This window comes from Pipistrellus hanaki (genome assembly GCF_964339955.1).
Source record: "Pipistrellus hanaki genome assembly, chromosome: 11".
Lineage (NCBI taxonomy): Eukaryota > Metazoa > Chordata > Mammalia > Chiroptera > Vespertilionidae > Pipistrellus > Pipistrellus hanaki.
Window position 1 is genome coordinate 9811951 of NC_140513.1, and position 13558 is coordinate 9825508.

A 13558-nucleotide genomic window follows, 5' to 3' on the forward strand; every position below is an offset into this window, starting at 1 on the left:
GCCATTCCTGATCTGACTTAATGCAATCCTTTTCTAATGCCAGAGAGTGATAATGACTAGACAAATGTCAATCAAGTACAGAACCTAGATTTTCTGACTTTCCTTCCATGGCTTTCATTGTTCTAAACTAAATTCAAACTTGGTATCTTCCAGTTTATTAGAGAATAGGATTACTACCTGCCCAGCAGTTTTTCCATGTGTTTTATTCTTTGAAGCAAAACCTAAACTAGTGAACTAAGGTTTCCTCCTTTCCGTAAGAAATGTCCCAGATGGGGCTGCTAGAGCTTTATGTGGGCTTGACACAACATCTCAACTCTAGTCACCCTCCACAGGAAGAACTTGTGGATTCCTCATATATGTTTTCAAGTTAAAATACAAAGCCCAGCCCTTCTTGCCTTTCTCTAGTTGATAGTTGTCTGCACAAGGAGTAAATAAGGCCCAGATTTTTACTCATCTGTGAGGATGTGACTATTTTTTTTTTCTTGAGGTTCTATATTACATAAAGGAGAATTTTAGAAAGGAGCCCTGCCTTAATCCAGGGAGGAACCAGCCAGGCCAAACATACTTGTAACACATGGGAAGAAGCTCGAGCAGGCGTGTGCAGTGTTGGACAGATGTGCAGATGTGTAGAGGAGGGGTGGAGGAGGAACAGAATCCTCCCCTCCACTCTCTAATCCCTCGTTTATCCCACCCAAACAAATCACGCTTAGTGTTTCAGAGACACAACTGCACAGAAAGCAGCACATACCTTCTGACTCTCAATCTCTCTTCCTCTTTTATTCCTTAAGGGGCTCTGAGCTTTGAACTTTCCCCCACTAATTCAGAGTGTATTTTAGGCTTCTAGGGAAACCAACCTCCCCACAAACATGCATACCCAGATATAAACATCTAATACAAAAATATAAAAAGCTGAGATTTGACTCCCAATTTTAAGGATCCACTGTGTTTTCTAAAATAAAATTCTAGTGCCACCTGGGCCCATATGGAAACAAGTCCTGAAAGTTTAGAATGTAAAAATTCAAATGGTGGAAGGTGAGCAGCCCAGAACTGTGCCACATGGATTGGATTTCACTTTAGAACATCTGAACATTAGCCTCCTCTTTTCTGAGCCTAAGTTCCTTCTCTGCTCATTCTATCTATCCTACAGCCTCCTTGTCCCCCTCTAGCAGCTGCTCCTACTGAACATTGGATTAACTTCAATCATCTGACTGCTACTGCTACATTGGATTGCAATTATATGCTTGGTATGCTTCTGTAAAGTGAGATAATCTGCGGTTTAGAGGCAGTTTTGGATTGAAACCCTGGATCTGCCTCCTCAAGTGTATGGCCTTGAGCAAGACATTTACTAGTAGCCATGCTTAATTTTATAAAGGGAGGAAAACTTGGTGATGAAATGTCTACTTATGAAGGTTCTTTAGAAGGTTAAATGATTAGAGCACATAAGAAAATGCCTACCTGTGTATGATCTTCAGATTTAGGAAATTTTAGTTTCCGTTTTCTTAATATCTAGCATAAGCTTGGAAAAGTCCTGTTGGAAGGAAGAAAAGGAAGAAGGAAGGGAGAAAGGGAGGGAGGAAGGGAGGGAAAAATGGAAAGATAGAGGGAGGGATGGAGGAAAGAAGGGATGGGGTGAAAAGAAAGGGAGAGAAAGGGGAATAGGGAGAAAGGAGAGAAGAAAAGGTGGTGGGAAAGTGGAAATTGTATAAATCATACTCTCTTCATTAGACTGTTAATTCCTAGGAGAGCATCAGTGGCATATTCACATCTGTATCTCAAATTCCTACTGTTGACATTAATAGATCATAACTACTCAATTTATTCTGGGCACATTTTATTAATCTTTAAAATGGGGATAATAATTATATAATTTATGAAGTTATTCCCCTGATCGTTGTTTAGCAACTCTGTTGTACACCTGTAACAAATATAAAATGAAATGGGGATAATACTACCTGCTTTGCTTTACATAGGGCTTTCATTAACACCTGGTGAAATCTTGAGTGTGATTTCATCAACTGTCCCTAGAAGCCCTATGTAAAGCACAGGAGGTATTATTATAGTACTAGGGCCCAGTGCATAAATTCATGCACCTTGAAAGGAACTATTGGCCACAAGGCTGTGGTGAGCATAGTGGTGGGTCTCCATCCATCCTCCGCACCCCCATCTGGCCCCTCTTGCCATGGCCCCTGGTTTCCTGTCTGCCAGCAGCCCTGCTCCTGCTGCTGCTGCTCCTGCTTGCACCCACTGAAGGTGTGGAGTGATTGGGGCTGGTGCAGAGAGTGGGTATGAGTGGCAGCTGCTGCCCCGATTGCCCCTCAGAAGCAGGGGGAGGTGGAGAAGCCCTCGGGGGTAATCAGGACGCGCAGTCACAGCTCACACTGCTAACGGCGCCCAGCTATTGAGACCTGCCCCAGGTGCTGGCAGTGAGTGCAAGTGGCAGCTCCAGCACCAGCTGTGGGTGCCAGCTGTGGCTCTGCCGCTGTCAGTGGGTGTGAGCACCCAGTGGGACTGCAGCATGCAGGAGCAAATAATTTTCAGTAACCACCGGAGTCTCACCCCAATGACAGTGACCAGTACCCCACCTTGGTTTGGTGCCCCAGCTCACCTGCTCCACCTATGAACTAGGACAATGGTCGGCAAACCGTAGCTCTGGAGCCATATGAGGCTCTTTGGCCCCTTGAGTATGGCTCTTCCACAAAATACCAAGTGCAGGCTTGCACATACAGTGCGATTGAAACTTCGTGGCCCATGTGCAGAAGTTGGTTTTCGGCCTGGGAAAGTCTATTTGAAGAAGTGGTTCTAACTCCAAGCCACATTCAAGGGGCCAAAGAGCCATGTGTGGTTTGTGAGCTGTGGTTTGCCGAACACTATCCTAGTTCATAGGTTGAAGCTCAACCACTGAACCATGCCAGCTGGGCTATCCCAGATCTTTATAGTAGACACAATTAGTTCATGGTAGGTAGTCAACAGTGACTAATAAACTATCCTAGAGGAATCCAAAAATAGTTGTAAATGGTAGAAGAGACTGAAATGGTTTTCTGATAAGCTTCATCATAGTGGAAGCCACATATCATGTATGTCTTCTTTTCTATTCCGAGGATTCTAAAAAATGAAGAGATTTATGTTATGTGAAATAGCATGGTACATAAACAGGATTGTTGTGCTAGATATTCTAAATTCCTTGACTCTGAGTTTACATACTTCGCTGGGTGTAGGATCCATGCATAAATTTTTTTTTCTCAGCCAAACCAGCTGTTGTCTTATTGGAGTAATTCCAAAATCAAAATGAAATAAAAATTATGCTGGGGCTGAAGGAGGATTGCCTTGTAAGAAGACAGTATATTTTTTATCCAACATGAATCCCAAAGCAGTTTTCCATTCATAAGTTGCATTTGCTCAGATTGAGAAATATATAGCCCATTAAGTTAGCTGTTTAGGCTGATTAGGGAATTTAGAGTGAATTTCCTCTTCATCTGCTCTTTCTGAACCAGAATGACCTCAGGAAATAATGTCTCAAAAGAGAAAATTATTTTCTAGGTGTTGCTTATCATCTGTGAAATACAGCCAGTGGGGTAGTGGCAGAGGTGTGTATTTCTTATAATTAAGAAGAGCCCAGAAGCATGCATACCTGAACCTCAGACAATCAATAGATCACTGTAGATAACAGGTATTGATCTTTGAAAGGAAGGTGACCAAAACCATCTCAACAAGGAGGCAATAGGATATATGAAATGAAAAATGAATAAACAATTAAACCAGTACTGAGCAAAAATAAGTAGCAAATACATTGTAGATATCAATACTGTTATTATTAGTAAACTATTGCCAACAGAGTTAGATAGAAATTTGACAGCAGGACTTAGGGAGGATGCCTCCATTTAATTCACTGAAATTACTGAACTCTTAATATTGGCAAGGAAATACAAAGAGTATTGAAGCTTTTTTTTTCCACAGAAGCTCAAAATTTATGTGATGAGAAGACAATTTACAAAAAAAACGGTGTGAGATAGAGTGAAGAGTAATTACATTCATTAATGTTAAGAGATTTTTTTTGGCCTTTCAAAGGAGGGAATTATTTTACCTAATGGGAAGGTCAAGACAGACTTCATGAAACAAGGAGTTTTGGACAGCTCTGGACGAAAGCATGGAGTTTGGACAGATTGAATGAAGGACAGCCATGTTAGTGTGAGAAAGAAAGAAGTACAAAGATACAGTAGACTAGTTTATGTGCAAAAAAAGGATTAGGATATGAGGCTGAAAATGTAGGCTTAGGAGCACATCAATGTCTTAGAAATTCTTAGATCCGTAGGCAATGAAGAAGAATTACACATCTTTCTTGAGTGGGCTGTAATTTCTCTATAGACAGAACATGTAGTTTTATAGCTGAACTTCTTGTGTTCTCAATTAACATGCAATAATTACTTGCATAACTGGTGAGTGGGTGTACACCTAAGTAATAGTTATGGAACATATTCGCCCACCTGTCTTGTACTCATTGACTTATTAATTCATACACTCATTCAGGATTTAGTAAATATTAAATATATTGATATTTTATTAACTGTGCTACATGCTGTTTGTGCCTTGAACTTGACAGTGATTCTCCTTTCTGTGTAGTAAGCCTAGTGAAGTAAGCCCAGGGAAGAGCCTCTTCCCCCCTGTGGTGAGATTAACTTTCTATGTAGTATATATACTCTACCTATTGGAAATCAGGGATATTTTTTTCCTTGGTCATTTTTAAAAATAATTAATTTTGTTAAGAAGGACAGCTCTTTAAAAATTTGAACTCTCCCGAAAACAATTTTTGTTTCCCCAAGCACTGCAATGGAGGCTGCTGTGCCTGGCTATTAATACTCTAATGGAACAGCGTGCCCTCCTGCAGAGGGGAAATCAGACATTGTGCTGAGCTGATTAGAAGTGATGGCATGGAGCTTCTTCCTGAGAACGGAAGTCCTGTAACCTCAAATACCAAAGACTATAAATCTCAGCAATATATAATGGTAATTGGTTTGAAAGGCCTAATTGACACAGAGAACGGAAGCCAAGAGCAGAATGCTCAGGCCTGGGAGCTCCAGGCCTCCGCCTCCTTCCAGAAGGAGATGTGTCATTTTCTCCCTCAGTGCTGGGAATAGCAATAAAGGATTTCAAAGTGGAGCCTTGCTAACTGCCAGACTCGGAGCCCTGCCTGGTGGCTAGTAGGGGCTAAAGGTGGAGTTCACCAGCAGCACACTAATCTGGGAACCTAGTAAAAAACGTTGATTCCCAATTATGATTCTAGAAGTATTGAATCATAATCTCTAAATTTGGGCCCAGCCATTAGTATTATTAACAAGTACTTAGTTGATTCTTACAGTGATATTGCAGGACTATTGCTACAATATTGATCCCCATCTACTCCATGAGATCTTCCCCAGTCCCTGCCTTTGTTATAAGGAAAACACCTGTGATCTTGGATAGGACCAATCCATATTCATGACTTGGGTCAGTCACCTACTCACTGAGTCCTTTAGGCAAGCTCTGCTTTCTTCCTCCAAGCCCCATTCTTCTCATTTGTAAAATGAAAGAAATAAAATCTACCAGGCTAGACTCTTTAAAGGTCCTGAACGATTAGACAGGATATGAAACCATTTACATATAGTAAAGAATCAATAATGCTGTTCATGCACTTCAGACAGGCATGACTTTGGAGAGAGTAAAAAAGAAAAAAAAAGGGAGTTGATATTTTATATGCCTTCATTTAAAATCAACATAGGCAAACCTTTTTGAGCCCAGATGTATGATGACTGGTACACACAGAGTTGGACAGACCTGGATTTGATTCTCAGTCTCGTTGCTTATTACTACAAAGGCTTAGGCAAGTCACTTAGCTTCCCTCAAACTATAATTTGTCATCTGCCAAATAGGCATAACCCATCTGCCTCTCATAGCCTTGAAATAGAACTGTTAAAGGCTCTCATAACTTTTCTTAGTCATACCCCCATTATTGATATTCAAGAACTGAGGTTTTCTCCATTACATGTAATGTGTTAAAAATAGGTTTTTAAATAGTGAAATAAAAATGGAAATATTTTGCATATGTAGACTCTTCAGCACACAACCGCACACATGTATGTGTATACACATGCATGTGTACAAACATGCACACACACAGTAGGGGAGTATCATGGTGGTATCTAAGAGAGCTAGTAAGAAAACCTAAGGATTTCAGACCTTGGCTATACTACTTGCTGGTTGTGAGATCCAAACTCCTTAAAATGGTATTCAAGCCCCTTATGGTTTGGAATATGCCAAAATCTGAAAGCCAAGCTCCTTCCACCATTCTTTCCTGCATGTGCCCTCTGTTATAGCCAGAGCAAGCATTTAAGGTCCCAGGCGTTTCCCTCATACATTCTTTTTTTTTATACAGGATTTCAATATCCACTACTATCACAAGCGTGGACCTGTCTCCACACACTTCTGTGAAGCTCCTACCCAATATTTGCATGGATCTCTATCTCTTTCATTAAACTTGTCCGCTCCTTATTTTTGCCTTAAGCCCTGTGGTCCCATCACTGGGCTTAAGCCTCTGTTAGCACTTGTGGGATATTTTCTAATCCTTTATGTGGATTCCTCTCTCACTAATATATGGGCAAAGAGTTTACAGTTTTTATGAAAAATAGTACAACAATTAATAATAATACAATAATAAACCTTTTTTGCCAACCCTTGTATACATATTTTTCCCCAGCACCTAGTGCAGTGCCTGATGCATGATGGGCATTCAAACCACATTTGTTAATAAAATTATTTTTGTAATCATTTGCCCTCTCTCAGACTCAGTGTTTTCACCTGTGGAAATAAAGAGTACTTGCCCTACTTAATTCATCCATGTTCCTACTAAACCAGGAAATGCATGTACAGTGCTTAGTGAAAAGCCTATTGTATAAGTAAGCATGAGTGATTGGCTCAACAGACATTTAAGCACTTACTGCACCCTGGATCATGCACATAAAAATACTTTGCCAGCAAGTAAGACCACTGCAAATAGAGGCATATATTTAATGGTCATAATGTGATTGATACAATATTGAGACAAATGTGTACACACTACTGCTTGTTTAATTATAATAATGATAACAATATCAATAACCCTGTTCATGTTCTTGAAGAATAATAAGACTAAGGAATTTGGAGTTCGCAAAAATTGGGGTTCTGAACAAGATGACAGTACTTGATGCATAACCAGTTATGAATTCCAGAGACAGTGAATTTAATACATTTTATATCTTTGCAAATGTTTGCTCTACTCCCAGGGAAGATTTAAAAAAAATTCCTGTGTTTGGCTCAGGAGCTTGCTTCTCTCCTGGCAATGTGAATCAGGCTAAATGTCACAAGAATATTTCAGCATATGTGGGTAAATATTTACACTCATTTTAAACAGATATTCCAAATTCCTTGTTTTTCAGTAGAGGCCTGAACCTGGTGGTAAAAGTTATGAATAAAACTTTTTCATTCTCACTCAGTGAGAAGGGGCTTTGCAAGGATTCTTGCCTCCAGAGTGCTCTATATTTTTCCTTCCATTCTCTTTGGGTTGAGCTGTTGGAAGGAAGAACTGGCCCTCTGCCATGGAACTCTCTACCAAGCCACTTCGAATTATTGCTCCATGGTCTCTGAGAGCCAGTAGAGATTCAGCTGTGATCTCGGGGGGGCGGAGGGGAATAGTATAAAGGAAATAAATATAGAAACTATACTGTGAAGAACTAACCCTTGGAAAAAATGCAAAATGCATAATGTTAAGGCCTTGGGTTTCAAATCAGTGGACAATCAGTCTAAATTTCTGATTCTACGAGGAATGAGAAATCATGGCTGGAACAAATCAAAGATTGGGATAGTTCTTCGAGAATGTAGAAAGTTAAAGTATTTCTAGGTTGACAAGTTGATATTATACAAAGTTTGAGGTATAGTCATTTTTTGTGTTTGAGGTGCACAGAAATGCTGTGTTTGTATGTATGTATGTGTGTGTGTGTATGTGTGTGTATTTTCCTAGTACTGTCTCTATTTAATAAAATATATCAAGAGTAGAGGCCTTCCTCTGAGGAAAAAGCATAACAATATCTGCTAATAGAGCAAAGGAAGAATCTATGCAAAGCTTCCTTATGGTCTAATGGGCTACTCGGAAACATCCTGGGAACCATAGGTTTGCCCCATATTGAGGCAAGCTGGTCCAGTCTTATGGCCCTGTATCAGCTAGTTCTTGGCTGCAGGATCTCCAAGGAGTTTGAATGCAAAGGCTACCTCCAAGGTTGTCTGAGTAATGAATCTCAGCTTCGGCCAAGGGGAATTCTGTGGCTGTGAGTGTGAGTGCACTATGAGCTGTTAGCATCCAAGGCTCACAACTGCTAAGGGATAAAAGGAAATCTGTATGGCACCAACAGCAAATACTGGATAAGAATTGAAATCTATTGAAGGGAAAGTTAGAATCACAGAGTGCTGTAAGTTCAGAAAGAGAGGAATTGATTCTTTTGTTCTACATTTATTGAGTGTTTGCTCTGCTAATAATGATGCTAGGCACCAGGGATATGAAACCAGAGGGAGCCATTCTACATTCTATATCCTAGTATAATCAGGACAAGAATTATACTTTAGGATCCAATAAAAGAGGGCAGAGGAAAGGACACAGGAGCTTCTGATCACAAGCCAGTACATACATATTGTGAATCTGATAAGTGAACAATTCTATGGTATTTATGGAAGCAACAAAGATATGTAAACTTGGCTTCCACCTTTGGTAAGATAACGAGTGAAAAGGACTTAAGAAAATATAAGGCATGATGTACTCAGTGTCTCATAAGAGGTAGGAAGATGAAGTACAGGAAAGCTCAGAGGAGAGAGAAGTCATCAAATGGAAGAATTTCAAAAATCTGAGAATTAACATTGGAGGTGACTCCTCAAGAATGGGCAGCATTTCAGCAGATGTCAATGGGGGGGAAAGGTATTCCAAATAGAATGGCTTACGATAAGGAAGAAAAAAAAAACAGTTTCACATAAATTATGCTATGTGATTTCCAAAGAATGGAATTTTGCCAAAGTTGCAAGTAAAAATGGAGAAGCTATAGGAGATGAACCTGGATAAACAGGCAGCATGTATAGAGGATCTTCAAGTCTCAACAAACAAGGATGGTGGACTTGAACCTCAAACCAATGGGTAGCTATGAATAGATTGTGAAAAGTAAAAAATTATAATTGGAGCAGTAGAGTGGGAGAGTAATTTTGGCAGTGCATAATACATACACTAAAACACCAAAAGCTTATAGGAAGAGACTAAAATAAAGCACCTCATAATTCTATGTGGCATGAAGGTTACCTGGAATGGATTTGTTAAAACAGAACACTTTAAAACAAAGAGTTAGCCCTTATATAAACTAGAAACTTTCATTAATAATAATTTATAAATATTTGTTCATCCCTACAACAAATGTACCACAGGAATGTAAGATGTTCATAATAGAAGAAACTATGGGTGGAAGAAGAGGAGGTATATGGTAATTTTCTGTTCCATTTTTATGTAAACCTAAAACTGCTCTTTAAAAAACCATTAATTTTAAGGAGATCTAAAATAATAACACTTTTACCCAACTCTTTACCCTGGCCAGTTACTATTCATTCTTTGGAATCTCAGTTTAAACAGAATGTTTCTGTTCTTCTGTATGGTTTCAGACCACCCTGAACTTGTCCTTGATTTGGTTATTATTTTTGTAAGGTTAATGACTTGAATACTCTCATTACACTGTGATATGAATGAAAAGATACATTTTATTATATTAAATCACTGAGATTATGATGTTGGTTATAGCAACTAATGCTACTTATCCCACTACCTATGTTTACAAAATATGGATCAGGATTGTGTTTGTCTTTTTCATCCATAATTTTCTAATGTCTGAAAGAATACCTGGCTCATAAGAGGTATTCAATAAATTTGTATTGATTGAATGCTTCATTATAACTTATTTGGTCCTATATAATAAAAGGTTAATATAATAAAATAGACCGAACAGCAGAATGACCAGTCCCTATGACATGCACTGACCACCAGGGGGCAGACGCTCAATGCAGTAGCTGCTCCCCTGGTGGTCATTGCACTCCCACAGGGGGGGGGGGCGCTGCTCAGCCACAAGCTGGGCTGACAGCTGGCGGGCACAGTGGCCTGCCTCTGTGGCAGCACTAAGGATATCTGACTGCAGCTTAGACCAGCTCCCATCAGTTGGACATCCCCTAAGGGCTCCCAGACTGCAAAAGGGCACAGGCTGAGCTGAGGGACCTCCTCCCCCCTGAGTGCATGAATGCCGTGCACCGGGTCTATAGTTGGCAATTATGTTGGCTTAGAGATAAGACAGTTCTTTATTTAAGTGTTAACTCATCCTTTCACTTTTGCTTTATGATATTGGCTAACTCATTTTACATTTTGAAACTCTTCTTTTCTGTAAAGTGGGGGGAAACAGTTTCTCTGCCATCGAGTTATTATGAGAAAGAAATATGATATTATATAATTTAGCCCAGCTTCCCCAGAAAACAGTTGCATGGAAGGACTAAGTGCTAATGGTTAATTTTGGCAGATGCAATCCCAGGGTAGCAAAAAAATATGGGAAAAGGAAAGCAAAGCATCACTGCAAGGTGATGAGTTCCTCTGCTATCCACTGTTCTGTGATCAATCATGAAGGGACACAGTTGTACCATAAGAAGGGGGTCCATTTGGTCAGATGGGCTCTCTCCAAGCAGTGAGTATGGAGAATCTATACCTCAGTAGAGTTCATGTGTCAGAAGGACATGGAATTGACCCTCCTACACTTTGTTTCTCATAGTGAATAGCTCACATGTCTGGACTGCTGAATCTGACTCTTTGGGCAGCTGTTCCAAAATCCTAATCCCCTACTCTGTGCTGTGTATGTTATCCAAGTCTGGAAGTAACAGGAAAAACATGAAATTCAGGATGTGCAGCAGGATGTGCAGCAGACTGACTTCCCATGGGCAACCAAAGGGTAGAACACCCACTCTCCTGGGGAAGTTTCTGACCAGCTCCAAGAGGCAGAACCATGCAGATTCAAGCAGATGTTGTTGGCCATAGAGACAAGCTTGTGAACAATTCTGGAGGAAGAGCGATGATGGTTGATGTGGAACTCGGAGTTGAGGCCCAGAAGAATGCTGAATCCAATCCAGGCTAGAGGATGCATCCAATAAGCCATGCAAATAATTGATCACAGTGCCTGGCAATAGGAGGAACTTAATAAATATTACTTTATCTTCCTTTATTCAGTTACTTTATATTTATAGCTATCATCTCTATGTCAAAGGAGATAGATTGAATAGGGGAGAATGAAACCTTAAAACAAGATAAAATGTTTTGGATAATAAATAATTATGAGGAGTATTTGACATCACCTATATCCATATGCCTATATGCCATATGTACATATATATGACTTGCAGTAAGGGCTGATATACAATAGATTTTATTTGAAATATCTGTTGAACAGATCAATGAATAATGAAAGTCGGGCTGATAAGGCTATAATTCCAGGCTATTGGAATTAGAAAGGATTTTAGACATTGGTTGTTCCAAATTCATCTTTTATAGAAATCCATATTGAGGTTCTCTCTCAGTGGGAAAATGCTTTCCTAAGATCCAATAGCTAATAGGCAGGCCACGCTGAGGTACCCCACATGTGCACAAATTTGTGCACTGGGCCTTTAGTTATAATAATAAGAGCTATCCTTTTTTTTAATACTGAGAATGTGTCAAGCATGTTGACCTGCCTGAAGAATTTATTCTTATTTCATATAGAGGAAACATGGTCATATGATAAAAGTACCTTGCTGAGTCATTAAAAGGTAGAGTCAGAAATCAAGTACAAGTTTCATTGTATCTGATGATGTTCTGACCTTCTGTCTCTGCATTACACAGTCCAAGGTGATGAATTTTCCCTTGTGTCATTCTTACAAAGTCCATGTGAAGGGAGGAGATGGAAGCTCCAAAACGTATGACAAGAAAAGGGGGTACTGAGGGGAAAGCAAGAGGAGGGAGCCATGGGCCAGCAGAAACTTTAAAAGTGAGATTAATCCTCCATCTACTGAAGTTGTCTTTGTTTTTTTTGTGGGGGTTTTGTTTGTTTGTTTGTTTGTTTTTTACAAGACAAAGTCCCTTCTGGGAAAGACTCACTCAATTCCAGATGCCTTTCCAAGACATTCTTGGAGCTGAGACTCACATATCCAGTTTGGCTGCAAAGTGCGATTTTAATTAGGTGATCTCCCTTTGGGGGTTGGAGGTTCTGGTGGTTGAACTTCATAAAAGAGTCTGTGGGTGGGCAGTGCACCAGGACCTCAGAGTTGAGGAGCATTTGGACAAGCCTCCCGAAAGGGCTGGGTTGTCTTTTCATGAAATTTCACCTATTTCTTCTTCCTCCTAAAGTAATTGGAAATCATTGCACCAGAGGAGAGACATGGCCTCCCTTGGAAAAAAAAAAAGGACTTTGGAGTTCCTGGATCAGAGCCAGCTAATATCCAGGTCATTTGTTGTTAAGTCACAGGGCCCCTGTTGTGGATCAGTCACTCAGTCCAGACAGGTGTCTACTTTCCTTGTTCCAGGAAGTCCCTTTGGGGCCTGGAGAGCTGCTCATGCCACTCCCCAAGTGAAAAGTTTGTGTTCCTCCTGCTCATGAAATACTGTGATCCCTCACATCCCTCCTGGGGTGTGTCCAGTGATTTAAGGCCTTTGACATCTACACTGGAGCACAGCACAGAGATAAATTGTTGGCTGCCGACAGTGTCTCTTTCACACTGGATGGAGCCGGGGCAGTGCAGCTGGGTTTGTGGGTGGGCCTGGTTACTCCAAAGGGCCTGGCCAAAAGCTGCAGAGGGAATGGAGATCCAACAGCTTCCAGAAAACCTGAGACTTGAAAGAGAACCCAGGAGGCACCTCCTGCAAGTCTCCCCCGGCTCATTATCATCCTTTGAAAACTAGACATTCATCTCTGATTTCCAGAGAACCTGAGGGAAATCTCTAAAAGGCAAATCTAGTCACATCACCCTTCTGCCTCAAAGCACTCTGATGGCCCCTAGTCTATGGCAGTGTTTTTTAACCTTTTTTGGGCAAAGGCACACTTGTTTCATGAAAAAAATCATGAGGCACACCACCATTAGAAAATGTTAAAAAATTTAACTCTGTGCCTATATTGACTATATATAAAGTAATTCTCTTGAATAGGAATCAAATAAACCCAAAGAAAGTATTTTATAATTACTTTATTATGAAATATTAAGTAAACAAAATAGTGAAAAATTATAAAATTCTTGTCTTGTCTGCACCTACGGCACACCAGGCAACATCTCGCGGCACACTAGTGTGCCGCGGAACAGCGGTTGAAAAACGCTGGTCTATGGACATTCAAGACTATTTTACTGCATCATGCCTTTTTATGTTGCTGTCCCTACATTGCTCACCAGCTTTTTTTGCTCTTGTTCCACACCCACCTCTTACAGGTCACCACTCAGTTATGCCTTTCAGACCTTATCCATACCCTTT